Source organism: Hemitrygon akajei, unplaced genomic scaffold, assembly GCF_048418815.1.
Source record: "Hemitrygon akajei unplaced genomic scaffold, sHemAka1.3 Scf000037, whole genome shotgun sequence".
In the NCBI taxonomy this organism is placed as follows: Eukaryota; Metazoa; Chordata; class Chondrichthyes; order Myliobatiformes; family Dasyatidae; genus Hemitrygon; species Hemitrygon akajei.
Genome location: NW_027331923.1, coordinates 1,220,335 through 1,242,882, shown reverse-complemented (window position 1 = coordinate 1,242,882; position 22,548 = coordinate 1,220,335). Strand labels below are relative to the sequence as shown.

The 22,548-nt window shown below is 42.5% G+C and overlaps 1 long non-coding RNA gene across 2 annotated transcripts in view; it reads left to right on the top strand.

Annotated features, from left to right (window-relative positions):
• The first annotated feature begins 6,277 nt into the window (after nt 1-6,277).
• LOC140720173 (uncharacterized) overlaps nt 6,278-22,548 on the top strand; it is a 914,213-nt gene continuing 897,942 nt past the window's right edge. For both annotated transcript variants that reach the window (XR_012097118.1, XR_012097117.1), the window contains exon 1: nt 6,278-6,351. This is a non-coding gene — a long non-coding RNA (uncharacterized lncRNA). The remainder of the gene's footprint in view (nt 6,352-22,548) is intronic.

The window sequence follows — 22,548 nt, the reverse complement described above, 5'->3', positions numbered from 1 at the left end:
AGGTTGTAAATTAATTTTCAGAGCTTTAGAAATTGTAGTAAAAAAAGATTTCTAAAAAAGATTTTAATGAAGAACATGACCAGAACATATGTGAAAAAGTGGCTACTTCAGTTTTACACCTATCGCAATAATTGTCTATGTTAGGAAATATTTTGGATAGTCTCTCCTTTGTTAAATAGTAAGTGAACAATTTTAAATTGAATTAAACACTGATTGGCACATATCAAAGAAGAATTGACCATCTTCATTAACAAAGGTCATATTAAGTTCTCTCTCCCAATCTTGTTTAATTTTTAGTGATTAAGGGGATCTGTTTTTCTTTTTGCAGATTTATTTATTTTTATTTTCATTTATTTTGTGATGGTCGATTGATGACTTTTGAAGAGTTAATTAGCAAATATTCTCTCTCTCATACACACTTTCTGCAATATCTTCAGGTTAGACATTTTTTACAAAAATAATTATCTGTTTCAATATATGCAAGAATCTGATTAGTTGGATAGTATTTTGAATATGAATCCTTTAGTAAGAGAATTTGTAATTCTCATTGGTAGAATTTATAATTTATTTTTAATACATTAATACAAAAAGATAACCTCTCACCTAAGGTTTATACATGATAGAAATATTCGTTGTTTCAGACGTGATAGAGGGGGAGGGATGAAATGGGGAGGAGTGGCATTACTAGTCAGGGAAAATATCACAGCTGTGCGTAGACAGGACAGCCCGGAGGGCTTGTCCACAGAGGCCATATGGGTGGAGCTGAGGAACGGGAAAGGTGTGACCACACTAATAGGGGTGTATTATAGACCGCCCAATAGTCAGAGAGAATTGGAGGAGCAAACCTGTATAAAGATAGAAGACCGATGTAAGAAACAGGAAGTTGTAATAGTAGGGAATTTTAACTTTCCACATATTGACTGGGACTCCCAAACTGTAAAAGGGCTAGATGGCTTGGAGTTTGTGAAATGTTTTCAGGGAAGTTTTCTAAATCAATATATAGAGGTACCTACGAGAGAGGATGCAATACTTGATCTCCTATTAGGAAACCAGACAGTCAGGTGACAGAAGTATGTGTAGGCGAACATTTTGGGTCCAGTGACCATAATGTCATTAGTTTCAAGTTAATCATGGATAAGGACGGGTCTGGTCCTTGAGTTGAGGTTCTAAATTGGAGAAGGGCTAATTTTGTGGAAATGAAAAAGGATCTAGGAAGAGTGGATTGGGATAAGTTTTTTTTTTCCTGACAAGGACGTGTTCAGTAAGTGGAAGGCCTCCAAATGTGAAATTTTGAGAGTGCAGAGTTTGCATGTTCATGCCAGGATTAAAGGGAAAGTTAACAGGCACAGGGAACCTTGGTTTTCAAGGGATATTGGCGATCTGGTTAAGAAAAAGAGAGAGGTGTATAGCAGGTAGAGGCAACAAAGAGCAAATGAGTTACTTAAAGAGTATAGAAAACGTAAGAAAATACTAAAGAAGGAAATCAGGAAGGGAAAAAGAAGACATGAGGTGGCTTTGGCAGATAATGTGAAGGAAAACCTGAAGGGTTTCTACAAGTATATTAAGAGGAAAAGGACAGTAAGGGACAAAATTGGTCCCCTAGAAGATCAGAGTGGTCGTCTATGTGTGGAGCCTTATGAGATGGGGGAGATCTTAAACAGTTTTTTTGCATCAGTATTTACTCAGGAAACTGGCATAGTGTATATGGAAGGAAGGGAAACAAGCAGTAGTGTCATGGAACATTTGTAGATTAAGGAGGATGAGGTGCTTACTGCCTTACAGCGAATAAAGGTAGATAAATTCCCTGGGCCTGACTTGATATTTCCTCGGACCTTGAGAGAGACTAGAGTAGAAATTGCAGGGGCCCTGACAGAAATATTTAAAATTTCTTCAGCCACGGGTGCAGTGCCGGAGGATTGGAGGGTAGTTCATGTTGTTCCGTTGTTTAAAAAAGGCTCCAATGGTAAACCAGGTAACTACAGGCCAGTGAGCCTGACATCAGTAGTATGTAAGTTATTGGAGGATGTTCTGAGAGATCGGATTTACAAGTATTTGGACAGCCAAGGGCTGATTAAGGATAGTCAGTACGGTTTTGTGCATGGTAGATCGTGTTTAATGAATCTCGAAGAGTTTCTCGAGGTGGTTACCAACTAAGTAGGTGAAGGAAAGGCTGTGGATGTTGTCCACATGAACTTTAGTAAGGCCTTTGACAAGGTCCCACATGGGAGGTTAGTTCAGAAAGTTCAGACATGAGGTATCCATGGAGAGGTTGGAGAGATTGAAAGAGTGCAGAGATTTACTAGGATGTTGCCAGGTCTTCAGGAGTTGAGTTACAGGGAAAGATTGAACAGGTTAGGAATTTATTCCTTGAAGCGTAGAAGAATGAAGGAAGATTTGATAGAGGTTTACAAAATTATGGGGGGTAAATACAGTAAATGCGAGCAGGTTCTTTCCATTTAGATTAGGAAAGATAAATATGAGAGGACATAGTTTTAGGGTGAAAGGGGAAAGGTTTAGGGGGAACATTAGGAGGATCTTCACTCAGAGAGTGGTGGGAGTGTGGAACGAGCTGCCATCTGACATGGTAAATGCAGGCTCACTCTTAAGTTTTAAGAATACATTGGATAGATACCTGGATGGGAGAGGTCTGGAGGGTTACGGACTGGGTGCAGGTCAATGGGACGAGCGGAATAAAGTTTCCGCACAGACTAGAAGCACCAAATGGCCTGTTTTCTGTGCTGTAGTGTTCTATGGTTCTATGGAGTGAAATAAACACGAAATAAGAATTGTCTATTGATTAATTTTAACTCGTTCACCGCATCCGTCAACCGAACAGAAACACCGGGGATTCAGCAGCAGTTGCGGGCGGCGGGTCCTGAGCTCCCCCGGGTCCTAAAGTCCACCCGTAATGAGACAGGTTAAATGGGACAAGTGGGGGCGGTGCTGACCAGAAAAGACAGTGAAGATTGTTCATTAAGTTCATCTGCCATTTCTTTGTCCCCCATTACTACTTCACCAGCATCATTTTCCAGTGGTCCAGTATCAACTCTCATCTCCCTTTCACTCTTCATGTAACTGAAAACTAAACTTTTAGTATCCTGATTTATATTACTGGCCAGTTCGCCCTCATATTTCGTCTTGACCATTCTTATGGCTTTTTTCGTTGCCTTTTGTTGGATTATAAGAGCATCCCAATAATCCAACATCCCACTCACCTTTGCTACCCTATATGTCATTTCCTTAGGTTTAACACAATTATTACATGCCTTTTCCAGCTCAAACTGTGAATTGATTTAAATCAGTCCCATAATTTAATAGTTTTTATTTGAAAACTATCTACCCTCGCAAACATTGTACTGAAGACTGCATTTGATTTTTCTTCAGCCTTATACGCTTCACATTGAAATAGTATGTGTTTCGACAGTTTCATAATGACAAAATGTACACGACACAGAATGAAGTTTTCCAATTAGATACAAGGCATAATTAAGCATAGTGTGGACATTTCTATGTCATGTCAATATCATTCCTTCCCTTGTTTTAAGCCCTTCTTCTATAAACCCAACAGGTTTATGTATTCTGTAAAGGTGTCTATCCTTATGTCCATTATCCTACGTCTTGTCATAAGCCCCCAATTCTTAACACTACCAGCCCTTTAGCTTCTCATTTGCTAAGTGGAAGGTCTATATCCACAGCTTAACATTTAACAGCTTTTGGTGCTAAACAGTCAATATCATCATTTCCCTCAACAGTGTGATGTTCAGGGCCCATAATGTGCAGACATATAAATCAAACTTTATATATGAAATACCGTTTGACAAGTTTCCAACAGTCAATCTGACCTACTGCCAGAATGACCTGTTTAAGACTTATCAAAACTGAAATGTATTCTGAGCAAATTATAAGGACCAATTTCCTCCACCCACTGTAAGCCTAAACTGTTGGCAAATAATTCTGCTTCCTATGCTGATAAATGGCTATAAGTCATTTCTTTATCATTACCTGCAATTCAGGCACACAAAAACAGCCACACCAACATCCCCAGTTAACTTATCTTTGGATTCATCTGTAAAAATGGTTACTGTATGATAATAACTTTCATTAATATACTAATGAACCAACAGACTCTCAGGCAGAACCGAATCCAATCGTGTAACCTAAAATCAACTGAAGTCATTGGAAAAAACCAGGTGGGGTTACAGAGAAAGCTACAGTGGGACATATTGTATCATCAAATACACCCGTATTCCCAGCGTCATAAGAACCCAGCCACTCAGAACAAAAAACACTCTTCTTGTGATGTCCCCAACCGTCCTCCAGCACACCTTTAACAGGATGATCATTTCCTTGCCCCGCAAATTAATCCAGTATGTTGAGATCAACTTGAACCTCTGTTACTTTGAGGGCAATTGTCCCATTGCAATCAGTAAAGCCAAAACAGGAGGCAACATTACTGCACTAGAACACAATCTTAAAGTCTGTAATTGTATCACATACAAACATTTTTAATTTGAAGATGAAGGTGATCCATAAGCAACACAGACATGATCAAGAACAGATCAAATTAAACAAATATAATTGGTCAACAAAGATTTTCATGTTGCACCCAAGAATACCCACATAGATGTCTGAGGAGATTTAAAGCTCCTTTACATTCATCAATTATTTTACTGATAGGTGCTTCCACGTCAGCTTATTATCCATCCACATACTGAGAAATCTTACCACTGACACTTCCACAAGATATTAATGACATAATTTAAAATCAAGTGCAAGTCTATTAATGCTGTTTGTAAACCACATAATGTGTTTTAACGACTAAAAGCTTAAAATCCTCATCAATCTGCCCACTGTTTGACCTATTAATTGTAAATTGCAATTAATACCTCTAATCCATAAAGCAACGTCATCTGTATATTGTGATTTACCCAGGGTATCCCATTTTCCCATCTCAGAGAAAATATCATTAATCATAATATTAAATAATGAACGGCTACAAATACTGCCTTATGGGATCCCATTCTCTATCTCGTAGAAACACCAACATAACATGCAGACCGGTACATGCACAGTCTGTCCAAATAAAAAACTCAGAAAAATTATACAATGTCCCCCTCACTCCTAATTTAATCAAAAGTCCTTTCTTCCATATCATTTCCCTTTTCAGTATCAAGAAATACTGATATTACAACATCTTTATTTAATTGTGTTTTCCGAATATCATCTTCCAAATCTAAAACTGAATCTAATGCCATTTCACCCTTCCAAAATCCACTCTAATAAAACACTTTATCATCACTCTTTCCAAAATATAACTCAAGCGCTTGATTACCATACATTCCATAAGTTTACATATATGAGACATTCACGATATAGGCCCTTAACTAGAAGGATCAGATGGGGATCTGCCAGGTTTTAGAATTGGCACTACTATTTCCATTTTCCATGAGGAAAGTAGATGCACAATTCAAACATTTAATATTTTCACAAAAGCGAATTAGAAACAATTACAATTTCAAATATCACTCTTTCCTGGGAACACTTGACCTGCATTATTAATAGACGTCTTAAATTCATACAAAGAAATCTCTCCATCAGTGATACTATCATTGCTACAGCTGACTTCCAGCACTGAAAAACATATCCCTACATTGTTTAACTTCTTCACTTAAATTATCCTGATTATGAATCTCAACAAATGACCCAGCCAGTAACACAAACTTCCCTGTTTCAGTAACAATCATTTTGCCCTCATTAATCAACATGATCCCCACAAATCCCCCCATTTTCTAAATCGTATCCCAAACAATTCCAAGTTTGATATCCCTTCCAATATTATCTCCATATAAACTCCAGTAAATCACCTCCTTCTTCACCACGGCCTTTGCCCTTTAATTGTTAATTATGTAACTCGGAGACTGATGCACCATCACATAAAAACTCACATTTCTCCCAATTTGCTTCCTGTCCCGTTATAAATCCAAATCCAAACTCATAAAGACAGGAAGGCTGACTGACGTTCACATAAACTAATCACCCTCTGAGTTCCCATTTGAGCGACAGACTCGGCAGCCAATGACAGCAGGGGTCTGTGTTAGGTCTGAGCTACGATAGGCTGGAGGAAATCGGCCCATGATCAGCCCCTCCTCTTCCGCTCCATCGCCATGGCGGGAATCAGCGATTCGCTTCTGTCGGTGTCGCCGGCCTCGGCGCCCACAAGGACGGGTGTGATTCCCCTTCGCGCCTCGGTGGGTCTGTTTCGGTGACGTCTGTGGTTGACAGGGAGCGAGCGAGGACAATGACTACAACTCCCAGAAGGCCCCACTGATGACGTTGTGGTGTTGTTCAGGGGTAAGGTATAAAAGCAAAATGGAGGAAAATGTAATGCATTACGTTTTCTGTACTGTGTCGTGCCTTCAATAAAAAATTAAAATAAAAGAGAGATTCCAGCGAGAAATAGATAGAACATAGAACCATACAGCACGGTACAGGCCCTTCGGCCCACAATGTTGTGCCGACCCTTAAACTCTGCCTCCCTAAGGTTAAATTCCGCCATATACCTGTCTAACAGTCTCTTAAACTTCACTAGTGTATCTGCCTCCACCACTGACTCGGGCAGTGCATTCCACACACCAACCAGTCTCTGAGTATAAAATCTTCCTATAATATCCCCCTTGAACTTCCCTCCCCTTACCTTAAAGCCATGTCCTCTTGTATTGAGCAGTGGTGCCCTGGGGAAGAGGCGCTGGCTATCTATCTATTCCCCTTAATATCAACTATATCTCTATCATTTCTCCTCTCATCCTCCTCTCCAGAGAGTAAAGCCCTAGCTCCCTTAATCTCTGATCATAATCCACACACTCTAAACCAGGCAGCATTCTGGTGAATCTACTCTGTACCCTTTCCAATACTTCCACATCCTTCTTATAGTGAGGTGACCAGAACTGGACAGAGTACTCCCAAGTGTGGTCCAACAAGAGTTTCATAGAGCTGCATCATTACATCGCGACTCTTAAACTCTGTCCCTCGACTTATGAAAGATAACACCCCATAAGCTTTCTTAACTACTCTGTCTACCTGTGAGGCAACTTTCAGGGATCTGTGGACATGAACCCCAGATCCCTCTGCTCCTCCACACTTCCAAGTATCCTGCCATTTACTTTGTACTCTGCCTTGGAGTTTGTCCTTCCAAAGTGTACCACCTCACCCTTCTCCAGGTTGAACTCTATCTGCCACTTTTCAGCCCACTCCTGCATCCTATCAATGTCTCTCTGCAATCTTTGATAATCCTCTGCAATATCCACAACACCACCAACCTTTGTGTCTTCTGCAAACTTGCCAACCCATCCTTCTACCCCCACATCCAGGTTGTTAATAAAAATCACGAAAAGTAGGTGTCCCAGAACTGATCCTCGTGGGACACCACTAGTCACAACCCTCCAATCTGAATGTACTCCCTCCAGCACAACTCTCTGCTTTCTGCAGGCAAGCCAATTCTGAATCCACCTGGTCAAACGTCCCTGGATCCCATGCCTTCTGTCTTTCTGAATAAGCCTACTGTGTGTAACCTTATCAAATGCATTACTAAAATCCATGTAGATTACATCCACTGCACAACCCTCATCTATCTGCCTGGTCACCTCCGAAAAGATCAGGCTTGTTAGACACGATCTGCCCTTCAGAAAGCCATGCTGACTGTCACTGATTAGACCATGATTCTCTAAATGCCAATAGATCCTATCTTTGTGAATCTTTTCCAACAGCTTTCCCACCACAGATGTAAGGCTCAATGGTCTATAATTATCCGGAGTATCCCTATTACCCTTTTTGAACAAGTTGACAACATTCGCCTCCCTCCAATCCTCCGGTACCATTTTCCTGGACAATGAGGACATAATGATCGTAGCCAGAGGCTCAGCAATCTATTTCCTCGCCTCGGATGCAGAACTGGGAAGTGGCAGAGAGAGTTCAACACAGATGATGAGGTTCATTTCTGCAGGTCAAATTTGAACACAGAATATCATATTAATGGTGAGACTCTTGGCAGTGTGGAGGGTCAGAGAGATCTTGGGGTCCATGTCCATATGACACTCAAAGCTGCTGTGTAGGTTGGCAGTGTTGTTAGGAAGGGGTCTGGTGTGATGGCCTTCATCAACCGTGGGATTGAATTCAAGAGCTGTGAGGTGATGTTGAAGCTATATTTCTCCTAACCTGTACATAAGTAATTGTAATAAGATGATGAGAGGCTTTGACCATGTGGATAACCAGAGGCATTTTCCCAGGCTTGAAGTGACTAACACGAGGGGACGTAGTTTTAAGCTGCTTGGAATTCGGTACTGAGGGAATGTCAGGGGTAAGTTTCTTACACAGAGAGTGGTGGGTGCATGGAATGGGCTGCCTGCAGCGATGGTGGAGGTGGATACAATAGGATATTTTAAGAGATTCTTAGATAGGTTCATGGAGCTTAGAAACATAGAGGGATATACGATCAGGAAATCCGAGGCAGTCTCTCGAGTAGGTTACATGGTCAGTACAACATTGTGGGCTGAAGAGCCTGTAATGTGCTGTAGATTTCTGTGTTCTGTGTCAAAGACAGGCAGAGGGATTAGTTTAAATGGACAGGAGGACAGCGTGGAAAGGTAAGGGAGCGGTTCTGTCCCAAACATCGACTCTATTCCCCTCAACAGATGCTGCCTGACTTGACAACGTTCTTGAAAAGTTACATTCAGTTCCGCTTAGCATTCTGTACAAAGGATGTTTCGTGCTGGAAGAGTGCAGAGGAGATTCATCATGATTGAGGGGGCTTGTGTTCATAAGTCCATAAGGCATAGGAACAGAATTAGGCCATTCAGCCCATTGAGTCAGCCATGATGGAAAGGTGGCTCCACTGCAGTCTGTGGCAGAGCATTCCACAGATCCAATACCCTCTGGCTAATAAAAAAAATAAGCTGCTTACCTCTGTTTGAAAAGGTGGCCCCTCAACTTTTTGGCTGTGCCCCACCACAGGAAATACCTTCTCCACATCCACCTTATCCAGTCCTTTCAACATTCGGTAGGTTTCAATGAGATGCCCCGCATTTTTCTGAGTTCCAGTGAGCACAGGGTCAAAGCTGCCAAGTGCTCCTCATATTTTAACCCCTTCATTTCTGAAATCATCTTTCTGAACCTCCTCTGGACTCTCTCCAATGACAACACATCCTGTCTGAGATGTGGGGCACAACACTGTTGACAATACTCCAAGTGTGGCCTGACTCGTGTCTTATAAAGCCTCAGCATTATCTCGTTGCTGTTATATTCATGGGGCGAGATTGGACTGTGTTGATCTACAGGGGGATCTTGGAATCCGAGTTCATAACTCCCAGATAGTGGTTCCATTGTCAGGCAGTTATGTTGCAGTTGTCTCAATCTCTAGTTTAACCACATCTGGAGAATTCCATTCGAATGCAGGAATAATACGGAGGTATTGGATGGTGAGTGGAAGAAGCTTAACAGGATGCTGCCTGGATAAAGTGAGACCGGACAATCTCGGGTAATTTTCTCCGGAGTGGCAGAGGCTGAGGGAGGTCTGACAGATGTTTACAGGAATGTGAGAGACACAGACAGAGTGGACAGCCGGGATTTTTTCTCTAAGGAGGAAATGTCCAATGCCAGTGGGCATGCACTTCAGGAGAAAGGGGGAACACATCCTCATTGGTCCTTTTTGCACTATTGAAGTATTTTGTAATTTAGTGTAATTTTGTATCTTTTCTCTGCATAGCTGCTGTTGGAAAAAAAACAATTAGAAAAGACAATGATGTTAAAAACCTGACTCAGGATGTTTAAAGGAGATTTGCGTTTCAAGTTTTGTTTTACATTCCCATAGTGGTGGGTGTCTGGAGTGAATATCGGGTGGTGGTGGAGGCAGATGTGATAGAGGCTATTAGATACCACGTGAATGTGAGGAGAATGGAGGGATGTGTTCCTTGTGTAGGCAGAAGGGATTGGTTTAGTAAGCATAAGGGCCTGTTCAAGGACAAGTACAGCAAGCAGAGCAGGTAAACTGGATAAAGTGACCCCACTCAGAGAACAGACTGTGACGTCAGTGGATATATGCCGGCATCACAGTTCTCTCACCAAAGATACTTCACTGCTGGATAAAATGAAGTTTGTGATGTTTATAACCGATGGGGTGAATTGTACTGCTCAGACATCTCATCCTACTGAGGAAATTAACATTATTGTGAAATCTGCAGAAAGGTATCTTGGTGTGACTGGTGTTATGTGGGAAGCTGTAAATGAAGCTCTGATTTGTGGGGGTTTCTGCATCCCAGTCTACTTGTGAAGATATGTAATGGGATTGAAATATTGAAGTGAAATGCAAGAAGCCTGATTTTACATGGTCAACACTTTAAGCAGTTTATTTCTGATTTGTCAGATTCTTCCGATGTTATATCTGTTCAGGAAACCTGCACATTTTAAGTTTCATTCCTGCACAGGATTATATTGTCGTTTGGCTTGACAGGTTAGTTGGTAGAGGGGTGGTGTTGTCAGTTTTATAAGGAAAGGGGCAGAGTATAGTGTTGTGAAAGGGAATAAAATGTATCATGAACTTGTAGAAAATCTTGATTCAACAGGTATGTGTAATTTTCTTTTGTGAAAATATGAACTTTCTGAATCGTATTTGGAGGTTTGGCCATCTACTTTTCTCATGGAAAATGGTTGTAGTAGTTCCCATTCTAAAACCTGGATCTCCCCGTCTGATCCTCCTTCTTGTAGGCCAATATCATTAAAGTCTCATTTATGTAAACTTGTGGAATGTATGGTAATCGAGTGTTTGAATTATATTTTCGATAAAAGAGGTAATTTCATGTTTTATCAGAGGGGAATTTGGAACGGTAGAATAAGACCATAAGACAAAGGAGCAGAAGTCGGTCATTCGGCCCATCGAGTCTGCTCTGCCATTTTATCATGAGCTGATCCATTCTCCCATTTCGTCCCACTCCCCCGCCTTCTCACCAGAACCTTTGATACCCTGGCTACTCAGATACCTGGCAATCTCTGCCTTAAATAACATTGGAATCAGTTTGGGTTTGGAAGATCATATTAGGAAAGTACAGTTAAATAAAGATGTTGTAATAGCAATATTTTTGATATTGAAAAGGCAAATAATATTTATTGAAGGATGGACTTTTGATTAATGTTTGGAAATGCAATTGAGAGGGCTGTTGTACAATATTTTCTGATTGTTTCTATTTGTACGTCTTGTAAAGGTATGGATGGGCAAGTATGACATTGAATTCATTTTTATATTTGGAAGATGGTATTAGTAAAACCAGTTAAATATAGATGTTGTAACAGCAGTATTTTTACTATTCAAAAGGCAGATGGTATTTATGGAAGGAAAGAATTTTTATGAAATTGTGGAAATGAGGATGGAGGGGCTGTTATCTAACTTTGAGTTGTTTTAATTGAACGTTTTGTGTCAGGTATGGGTGGGAAAGTTATATTCAGGTTGTTATGAGATTGAGACTGGGATCCCATAGACAGTATTTGTTATATTATAATTAATAATATTTTTCTCTGAGATAGGTTTTTCATTCTGTAAATCCCTATATGCAAATGATGGAGGTTTATGGATTAGAGGTAGAAATTTCACTTTTATTGTATATAGGATGTGTTAACAATTAGTAAGGTCGAACAGTCGGCAAATAGATGGGATTTAAGTTTTCAGTAGCAAAAACACAAGTCATGTGCTTTACAAACAGGATTAGCAGACCTGCACTTGATTGGAAATGATATGGTCAAACTCTGTAAAAGGTGTCAGTGGTAAGATTTTCAGGCATTCCAGCTGACATGGTAGCACCAGATCAGAAAATAATTGATAAATGTAAAGAATCTTCGTTATCTCTGTGAGTATTCTGGGGTGTTACATGAAAATATTTGTTGACCAATCTCGTTTGTTTAATTGGATCTGTTCTTGATTATGTTTGTGGTTTATAGATCACCTTCCTCTTCAACTTTATGATGTTTGGGTGTGATACATTTCGTGCTTTAAGATTGTGTTGTGGTTAAGTCAGGTCGTCCCCTGTTTCGGCTTTACTGGTTGAAATGGGACAATTGCCCTTACAGGGACAGAGGTGGAAGATGATGTTAACAAATTGGATTGAACATCCTGTGCTAAAGGGTGGTTGGGAACATCACAAGAAGAATGCTTTCAGTTCTGGGTGGCTGGGTTCTTATCACGCTGGGAATATGGGTGTATTGGATGATACAATATGTTCCACTGTAGCTTTCTCAGTAACCCCACTTTGTTGTTTTTTTCCAATGACTGTAGTTAATTTTAGGTGACACAACTGGTTTCTGTTCTGCCTGAGAGTCTGTTGGTTCATGAGTATATTAATGAAAGTTATTATCATACGGTCAGCATTTTTACAGATGGATTAAAACATAATTTAACTGGGAATGTTGGTGCGTCTGTTTTCATTTGTTGTGTGTGCCTGAGTTGAAGGTAATGTTAAAGAAATCACTTACCAGCCATTTGTGGGTCTATGGAGCAGAATTCTTTGCTTTGATTTTAGGGTTACAGTGTGTGGAGGAAATTGGTCTTTGCAAACTTGTAATTTGTTCAGATTCTCTTTCGGTTTTGATGAGCCTTAAAACAGGACATTCTGGCAGTAGGTCAGATTGAATGTTGGAAACTCATCAAGCATTATTTCATATACAAAGTTCGGTTCATATGTCTGCACCTTATGGGCCCTGCACATCGCACTGTTGAGGGAAATGATGGGGTTGACTGTTTAGCAACAAAACCTGTTAGAAGTTCAACTGTGGATATAGACATTCCACTTCGCAAATCAGAAGCTAAGGGGATGGTAGGGTTAAGAATTCAGGACTTATGGCAAGATCTGTAGGAAAATTGACATAAGCACTGATGCCTTTACAGAATACATAAACAAGTTGGGTTTATGGAAGAAGGGCTTAAAACAGGAAGGGAAGGAATGATAGATAGATAGATAGACACTTTATTCATCCCCATGGGGAAATTCAACTTTTTTCCAATGTCCCATACACTTGTTGTAGCAAAACTAATTACATACAATACTTAACTCAGTAAAAAATATGATATGCATCTAAATCACTATCTCAAAAAGCATTAATAATAGCTTTTAAAAAGTTCTAAGTCCTGGCGGTAGAATTGTAAAGCCTAATGGCATTGGGGAGTATTGACCTCTTCATCCTGTCTGAGGAGCATTGCATCGATAGTAACCTGTCGCTGAAACTGCTTCTCTGTCTCTGGATGGTGCTGTGTAGAGGATGTTCAGAGTTATCCATAATTGACCGTAGCCTACTCAGCCCCCTTCGCTCAGCTACCGATGTTAAACTCTCCAGTACTTTGCCCACGACAGAGCCCGCCTTCCTTACCAGCTTATTAAGACGTGAGGCGTCCCTCTTCTTAATGCTTCCTCCCCAACACGCCACCACAAAGAAGAGGGCGCTCTCCACAACTGACCTATAGAACATCTTCAGCATCTCACTACAGACATTGAATGACGCCAACCTTCTTAGGAAGTACAGTCGACTCTGTGCCTTCCTGCACAAGGCATCTGTGTTGGCAGTCCAGTCTAGCTTCTCGTCTAACTGTACTCCCAGATACTTGTAGGTATCTGACACGACTTAGAATTGCCAACACTATGCTTAATTATGCCTTGTATCTAATTAGAAAACTTCATTCTCTGTCATAGGACCATAGAACCATAGAACACGACAGCACAGAACAGGCCCTTCAGCCCTCTATGTTGTGCCAACCCATATAATCCTTAAAAAAGTACTAAACCCTCACTACCCCATAATCCTCTAATTTTCTTTCATCCGTGTGCCTGTCCAAGAGGTTCTTAAATACCCCTAATGTTTTAGCCTCCATCACCATCCCTGGCAAGTCATTCCAGGCACTCACAACCCTCTGTGTAAAAAACGTACCCCTGATGTCTCCCCTAAACTTCCATCCCTTAATCTTGTACCTATGCCCTCTGGTGTTTGCTATTGGTGCCCTGGGAAACAGGTACTGACTATCCACCCTATCTATGCCTCTCATAATCTTTTAGACCTCTATCAAGTCCCCTCTCATTCTTCTACGCTCCAAAGACAAAAGTCCCAGCTCTGCTAACCTTGCTTCATATCACTGTCGTGTACATTTTGTCATTATGAAACTTTTAAACACATACTATTTCAGTGTGAAGCAGATATGGGTGAAAAAAATCAAATGCAGCCTTCAGTACAATCTTTGAGGGGTTGATAGTTTTCAGATAAAAACTTTATTAAGTTATAGGACTGACTTTAAATTAATTCACAGTATTGAACAGGCAAAGGCATATAATAATGGAAACGTCCCAATTGTATCGGGACGTTACTCTAGGGATGACGGCTTAACAGAGGAGGCTGACAGATGTGGGAATAGCAGGAGAGACATGTCCCACCGAAGAAGTTCTCAAATGGCAGGGGTTGGAATCCGTCTCTGACAAGGGAAGTTAAGGACTGTGTTAAGCCTAAGGAAATGGCATATAAGGTAGCAAAGGTGAGTGGGATGTTGGATTATTGGGATGCTCTTAAAATCCAACAAAACGCAATGAAAAAAGCCATAAGAATGGTCAAGACGAAATATGAGGGCAAGCTGGCCAGTAATATAAATCAGGATACTAAAAGTTTAGTTTTCAGTTACATGAAGAGTCAAAGGGAGATGAGAGTTGATACTGGACCACTGGAAAATGATGCTGGTGATGTAGTAATGGGGGACAAAGAAATGGCAGATGAACTTAATGAACAATCTTCACTGTCTTTCCCAGTCAACACCACCCCCACTTGTCCCATTTAACCTGTCTCAGTTTGGGTGGACTGTAGGACCCGGGGGAGCAAGGACCCTATTCTATTCTGTTGTTGGACGCGGTGAACGAGTTAAAATTAATGGATCGACAATTCTCATCTCATGATTATTTCACTTTCCGCATATTTACATTTACAGTGATCTTACTCCTGACGCCGGTCCCAGGACCCTACCCGTTTACAGACCCGGAGCGGAACCGGAGCAGATTCTCAGCCACTGGTTTTCATCTCCAGTCGCAAAGTAAGGATAAAGTTTCCCCGTGAATTTGTTCCCAGTGAAGGTGTGGAGATGGGACTTGGTCTCCGCGTTGTAAAATGAAACTGTCCCGGACTCGTAACTGAGATAAACTCCCACCCTCCCGGGGATGGGACCGGCAGCAGATGGGACACTGCGGAGGTACGAACTTTCATCATGTCATAATTCCGAAGTAACACATCATAATACCGCCCAATGACCCAGAATCCGGTCTCCGGACCCAGTCCGACCCCTCTCTTCCTCTGCACAGACCCTGCGGCGACTCCTAGATACCAGTCCCGATTCCCCGCCACCTCCACCTCCCAGTAATGTCTCCCCGATGTGAATCCCTCCGATCCCAGCATACAAGCCCGATTTGTGAATCTCTTCCCGGTGTCAGGGAGCTCTCTCCGGGTCCGGGTACATCTCACACTCTTCCGATCCACAGACACCTCGATCCATTGATTTGTCGTTTCCACATCCAGGGTGACAGAGACTGGGGGGAGAAGCAGAGAATTAGAGAGTCCTCGAGCATTGTGGGGAGACTCAGGCAGCGCTGCCCCAGAGATTGGGGGAACACTCGGACAAAGAGTCCCCAGGACCAGTGGAAAGCCCGTGAAAACCTTTCCCAGGGAAGCGGGTGGGCAACTAATATCTCTCCAATATCTTTCCGCTGGACGGAGAGCAGAGAATTCCCGATCAAACAGACACAAAATGCTGGAGGAACCGAGCGGGCCAGGCAGCATGTGTGGAGAGAGATGGACAGTCTACGTTTCAGATCGACATCTTCCCACAAGAACAAAAATGAATAGGGGACAGAGACAGTGTGGGAAAGGGGTGGATTAAGATGTGAAGGGGTTGAGTGAATGGATTTAATCATGAGGTCACAAAGGCTCTTTGGCCCAACTTGTTCGTGCCGACCAGCTTGCTTTAATGAGCTAGTCCCATTTGCCCATTATTCCTTTCCACCTTCTGATCCACGTCCCTGGCAAGATGTATTTTAAAACATTGTCACTGTACCCAACTCTACAGTTGATCAAGAGCCCGGTGTACTATACCATGAATTTTAGTGTCACCTACAAACCTACTAACTGTGTCATCTACATTCTCATACAAATCATTAATATGAATGACAAACAACCCGGCCCCAGCACCGACCTCTGCAGGTCACAGGCCTCCAGTCCTCTGTGTTGAAGAGACACTTGGACAGACACTTCAACAGGCAAGACACAGAGGGAGACTGACCTAATGCCGGCCAATGGGATGAATGTAGATGGGTAAATAGATCATCACAGAGGTGATGGGTCAAAGGGAACATTTCTATGCTGTATGCACCCCCGTGCTGATAATTCCAAATGGACAGTGACCCCTGACCTTTGACTCCTCAGACAGGGGAAACATCCTCCCTGTATCCTGCCTGTTGATCCCTGAAAGAATTTTGTGTTTCCCTGAGATCTGCTCCCATTCTTCTAAACTGGGAATAGAGAACATAGAGCAGTACAGCAGAGGAACAGGCCCTTCATTCAATGTTCACATTCATTGAGTGTGAAGTGGAAAGTAGAAGGTTCGAGATAGTAAAGGAGGTGATAATGTGAACCAGTAGGGGAGAGATGAACGGGCGATTGAACCAGAACCAGGTGGGGGAGGGGTGGAAAGCCTGTGGGTGAACTGTGTGTGTGGACATAATGAGAAGTTGGAGGGGAACAAAGATGGGGGATGAGTATTCCTTTGTCCCCTTTCCCACAACCCAATCGCCCACAACCCCTCATTAGGACACGGGAGGGAAATGCACAGATCCTTAAGCAACACAGGTCCTGATGAAGGGTTTCAGCCCAAGCCGTTGACTGTCTACTCTTTTCCATAGATGCTTCCTGGCCTGCTGAGTTCCTCCAGCATTTTGTGTGTGTTAATCTACTTTAAATATACTCAATTATTTGTCCTCCAAAGCTGCCTGCTGCAGATTCACTATTCTCTGGCGAAAGGAATTCCTCCTCATCTCTGTTCTAAATGAGCGTCCTCTGGTCCTCGACCCACCCACATCCTCCAGACATCAACTCTCTCCAGACAGGAGACCAGGCAAGACCTTCATCAGGGCCTGTGTAGCTTGGATTACCAGCATCCACAGATTTTCTCATGTGTGATCTTTAAAGCACAAGTTGATAGATAAACTTCTTGATTAGTCAGAGTCTCAAAAGTTATGGGGAGGAGGCGGGAGAATAGGGTTGAGGGGGATAATAAATCAGCCATTCTTCTAAACTCCAGTGAGTACAGTCCCAGAACCGACAAATATGTCTCATATGTTCTCTTTCATTCCCAGAATCTTTCTCGTGAACCTCCTGGACCCTTTCCAATGCCAGCACATCTTTTCCGATATAAGGGACCCAAAACTGCTGACAATACTGCCAATATGGTCTTACTAATCTTTATAAAACCTCAGCATTACATCCTTGCTCTTGTATTCTAATCCTCCCAAAATGAAAGCAAACATTGAGTTTGCCGATCTTACCACTGACAAAAACTGCAAGTTAACCTTTAGGGAATCCCACACAAGGACACCCAAGTCCCTTTGCTCTTCTGATTTTTGAATTTTCTCCCTGTTTACAAAATTGTCTATGCCTTTATTCCTTCTACCAAAGTGCATGCACAACTTCCCTATTCGATAATCCATCTATCACTTATTTGCCCATTTCCTGATCTGTCTCTGTCCTTCCCCAGATTCCGAGCTTCTGCAGCACTACTTGCCCCTTCACCTATCTTCATATCGTCTGCAAGCTTGGCCACAAAGGCAACAATTCTCTCATCCAAATCATTCTTTGTCTATCTTGGCTTTGTGTTCCTCGAAGAATTCCAACAGATTTGTCAGGCAAGATTTCCCCCTAAGGGAAGGCATGTTGTCTTTGCTCTATTTTATCATGTGTCTCCATGTACCCGAAAGCTCGTCCTTAACACTGGACTCCAACATCTTCCCAAGCACACCACATCCAGACTAACTCACCTATAATTTTCTTTCCCCAGCTGCTCTGCCTTCTTAAAGAGTGAAGTGACCTTTGCAATTTCCAGTCATCTTGAATGATCTATTGATTCTTGAAAGATCATCACTAATGTCCCCATATTCTCTTCAGCTAACTCTTTCCGAACACTGGGGTGTGGTCCACCTGGTCCAGGACCTTCAGACCTTCAATCGTCCCACGTACTTTCTCCTCAGTAACAGCAACAACACGCATTTCTAACTCCTGACACTCTCACATTTCTGACGCACAGCTGTTATCATTCACAGTGAGGATTGACAGACAATATTGAATAAGTACCTCTGCCATGTCCTTTGTCACATTTCTCCTCTCCAGTGTCATTTTCTAGGGTAGTGGTCACCAACCTTTATAAGCCCAACATCTACTACCTCGGCCTCACTAAAAGGCGAGATCGACTCCAAATTGATTAGTCACACGTATGCACACCGGGGCAGAAAAGACCAGAAGTAGAAATAATGCATAAGTGCCAGGGGTGCCCACTCTGTTTTGTACCGTGGACTGGTTTAATATTGAGAATATTATGCGGACAGCGGGGGGGGGGGGGTGGTGCGGGTGTGTTAAACACGACCTTCGCGACTCTTGGCACCAAAAGTAATATTGGACACGGCCTGCCCTACCACACTGAAGTCTACTGGTTAAGCATAGGTGTTATACTCAAACATTTTCTTTCAATTACGTGCGGAAATTTGACTATTCATCAATGAGAAAGGGAAGCCAGTGGCAGAGTTCGATGACCCAGACTGGCTTCACGAACTTGCATTTTTGGTGGATATAACAGAGCTCTTAAATGTGTTTAATGTTAACATGCAAGGCCCAAACAAACTTGTTACGGAATATTACGACAGCATTTGTGCCTTTCAAATTGAATTAGGCCTGAGGGAGATGCAACTATCCCGGAGCAACCCAGCTCATTTCCCCTCTTTGCAGTCTGTGTGTGTCGCTCATGGTAATAATGACAACACGGACAGCTATAAGGACAAAATATCACGGCTGGAAAGTAAGTTTCAGAATCATTTTCAAGTCTTCAGTCAGCTCGAGAAGGAATTCTCACTATTTTGCTCGGCGTTTGCCGTCACCGCAGCATCAGATGTGCCGGAGGAACTCCAAATGGAACTGATTGACATTCAGTGTAACTCGGCTTTGAAATATAAATTTAAGATTGAGAGTCTGGACTCATTCTATCAATACCTCGGACCGATGTACCCCAAGATGACAGACTTTCCCTCAAAGATCCTTTGCATGGTCGGGACAAGATGTCTCTGTGAGCAGGCATTCTCCATAATGAACATTAACAAATCCAAACTGTGCTCGCAGCTGACACACAAACATCTAAATGACATTATGAAAATCGGAACTGCACAGAAACTGGTCCCTGATGTTGACAGGCTGGTTAAGACCAACAGATGTCAGGTGTCTGGAAGCAGCAAGTGAAAAATGAGTGACACTGCTTGATGCTCTGCGACATGTAAGCAAAATGCATTATGGAATATTGAGTGTCATAATATTGTGATTCATTCATTTTCTGACTATTATTGTAAGTGTGATCACTTCAATAAAACAATAGAGGCTAACTGTGTTCATTTTCTGGGTTTGATTGCTGGAAGCAGGCTAATAAGAATTAGGTGCAGTTGTGCAGCCTACATTTACAATTTTTTTCGTTAGGTCTACATTTGTGTCTGCTAATGTTCAATTTCAAATAGTTTATTAACGTAAAGGGTGTGGCTCCCAAAACAATCTCAGCCAATGTAGCATCACTTTTCCTTCTCCCTCAGCACAACTTTCTTGTAGCCTATGACTGTAAGTTAATACCAATCATAAAAATAATGCTTGCTCGGCAGTCTTCTTCATGAAAAACAGAATTTGTGAAGTGAAACACTTTGTAGTTATAGCAGAGACTGAGACACATGAGAGCAGACTGAAAAAACGGAGGCAACGAAAGCTGCGTTCGCACGCGTCCGACTGATCCGGCCCACATGAAGCTGCATTTTGCCCAATCCGGCCCGTGACCTAAAATGACACCCCTGATCTGCTACATCCCCTTTATACTACTTGTAACTCCTCAAGGAATTCCAACAGGTTTGTCAGGCAAGATTTTCCCTTGAGGAAACCATACTGACTTTGTCCTACCTTGTCCTGTGTCACGAAGTATTCCATATGGTCATACTTAACAATTGACCCCAACATCTTCGAAACCACAGAGGTGAAGCTAAGTGGTCTATAATTTCCTTTCTGCTGCCTTCCTCCTTACTAAAAGACTGCAGCGACAATTGAAATTTTCAGGTCCTCTGACACGATGCCAGAGACAAATGATTTTTGAAAGATCATTTCAAATGCCTCCAGAATGCCTATTGCTACCTCTTTCAGAACACTAGGGTGCAGTTCATCTGATCCGGGTGACTTATGTACCTTTAGGTCTTACAGCTTTTTGAGCACCTTCTCCCTTGTAACAGTAACTGCACTCACTTCTCTTCCCTCGAACCCTTCAACACCGGGCACAGTGCTAGTGTTTTGCACGGTGAAGACTGGTGCAAAGTACTCATTTAGTTCATCTGCCATCTCTTTGTCCCCCGTTAATGTATATCCAGCCTCATTTTCTAGCGATCCTATTACCACTCTCATCTCTTTTATTTTATTTACCTACTTGGGAAAAAAAACTTCTACTATCCACTTTGATATTGTTTGCTAGCTTGGTTTCAAATTTCATTCTTCTCCTCCCAATGATTATTTTAGTTCCTCTCTGTAGGTATTTAAAGCTTCTGAATCCTCTGTCTTCCTACTCATTTTTGATTTGTTGTAGCCTCTCTCGTTTGCCTTTACAATAGCTTGTCTTCCCTTGTCTGCCACGGTTGTACTATTTTGCCATTTGATTATTTATTCATTTTTGGAATACATCTATCCTGCACCTTCCTCATTTTCCCAGAAACTGACACCATTTCTGCTCTGTTGTCATCATTGCCAGCATCTTCTTCCAGTTTGCTTTGGCCAGCTCCTCTTTCAGACCACTGTAATTTCCTTTACTCCAGTGAAATACTACAACATCAGACTTTACTTTCTCCTTATCAAATTTCAAGTTGAACTCAGTCAGGTTGTGAGCACTGTCTCCTAAGGGTTATTTTACCTAATCACCTCTGGTTCAATACATAACAGCAGCAGGAGACAGGTAGGAGACAGGTGTAGCACTTGTCCCGCTTGCAGGTGTCAGTGCCAGGAGGGAGAGGAGCGAGTGGATAAAGGAGTGACGTAGACAGCGATTCTGAGTGGGCTGGGTGTAGGGAGAGATGTGTTTGGTGGTAGAATCCGGCTGGAGATGGTGAAAGATGTCAGGATAAGTTGGATATAGAGGCTCGTGTTGCGGTAGGTCGGACTTTGGAGATTCACTTGACGATGGGGTCAGTATCGAATTCAGGTTGATTTTACCTTGTAGATTTTAACAGCTTCTTTAATCGGCATGAAGCAGTGCTCTCTATGTTCCTGCGCGTCTCTACAGATCAGACAGATCAGTGTCTTGTCCGTTTCACAAAACAGCTTCAGCTCTTCCTCATGTTCCTCGCAGTGACGTTTACTTTCCTTCCCTTTCGGATTCAGGTTTAGATTTCGAGCTTTTTCAGCCAGATTTGCTAAGGCCCGATTCACCCTGAGGGTGCAGTCAGCAATCACCTCTCTACATTCCGGGCAGGAGTTTCTCTCCTCCCTTTCCCAACACCGTGTGATACAAGAGCGACAGAAGTTGTGTCCGCACTCCAATATAACCGGATCGGTGAAGAAATCCAGGCAGACGGGACAAATTGTCTCCTTGGTCCAACTCTCGGCCTGTCCTTTCGAAGCCATGTTAACTCCAGCACTTTCCTGATTCAGAATGCTTTCACTTTCGGGGAGCTGCTGATCCCCTGCACGCTGCAGTGTCGGGCACTGACCGTGGTTTTGCTGGATGTGTTCATTGGGGGAAAATGTGGCTATTTCCATATCAGGGTGGGATGAGAAAAATTTTAAACAGGTGGGAACAGTGAATAAAACGTGGCCCTGGACTGCCTAAGCCCGGCTGTGAAAGGAGGAGGGTTGGGCTTGTGACAAAAAAACAGTGCGACAGAAACGTCAACTGAATCTCCAAAGGCCTCATCCCTGGGATCAGAAGGACCATCCCCGGGATCAGAAGGACCATTCCTGGGATCGGAAGGACCATCCCCGGGACCAGAAGGACCATCCCCGGGATCAGAAGGACCACCCCTGGGATCAGAAGGACCATCCCTGGGATCAGAAGGACCACCCCTGGGATCAGAAGGACCATCCCCGGGATCAGAAGGACCATCCCCGGGATCAGAAGGACCATCCCTGGGACCAGAAGGACCATCCCCTGGATGACGATTGAAGTCGTGTGGTGAAAAAATAAGCCACAGGGCCCACCAACCCAGGCCCTGGATTGGGGTCTCT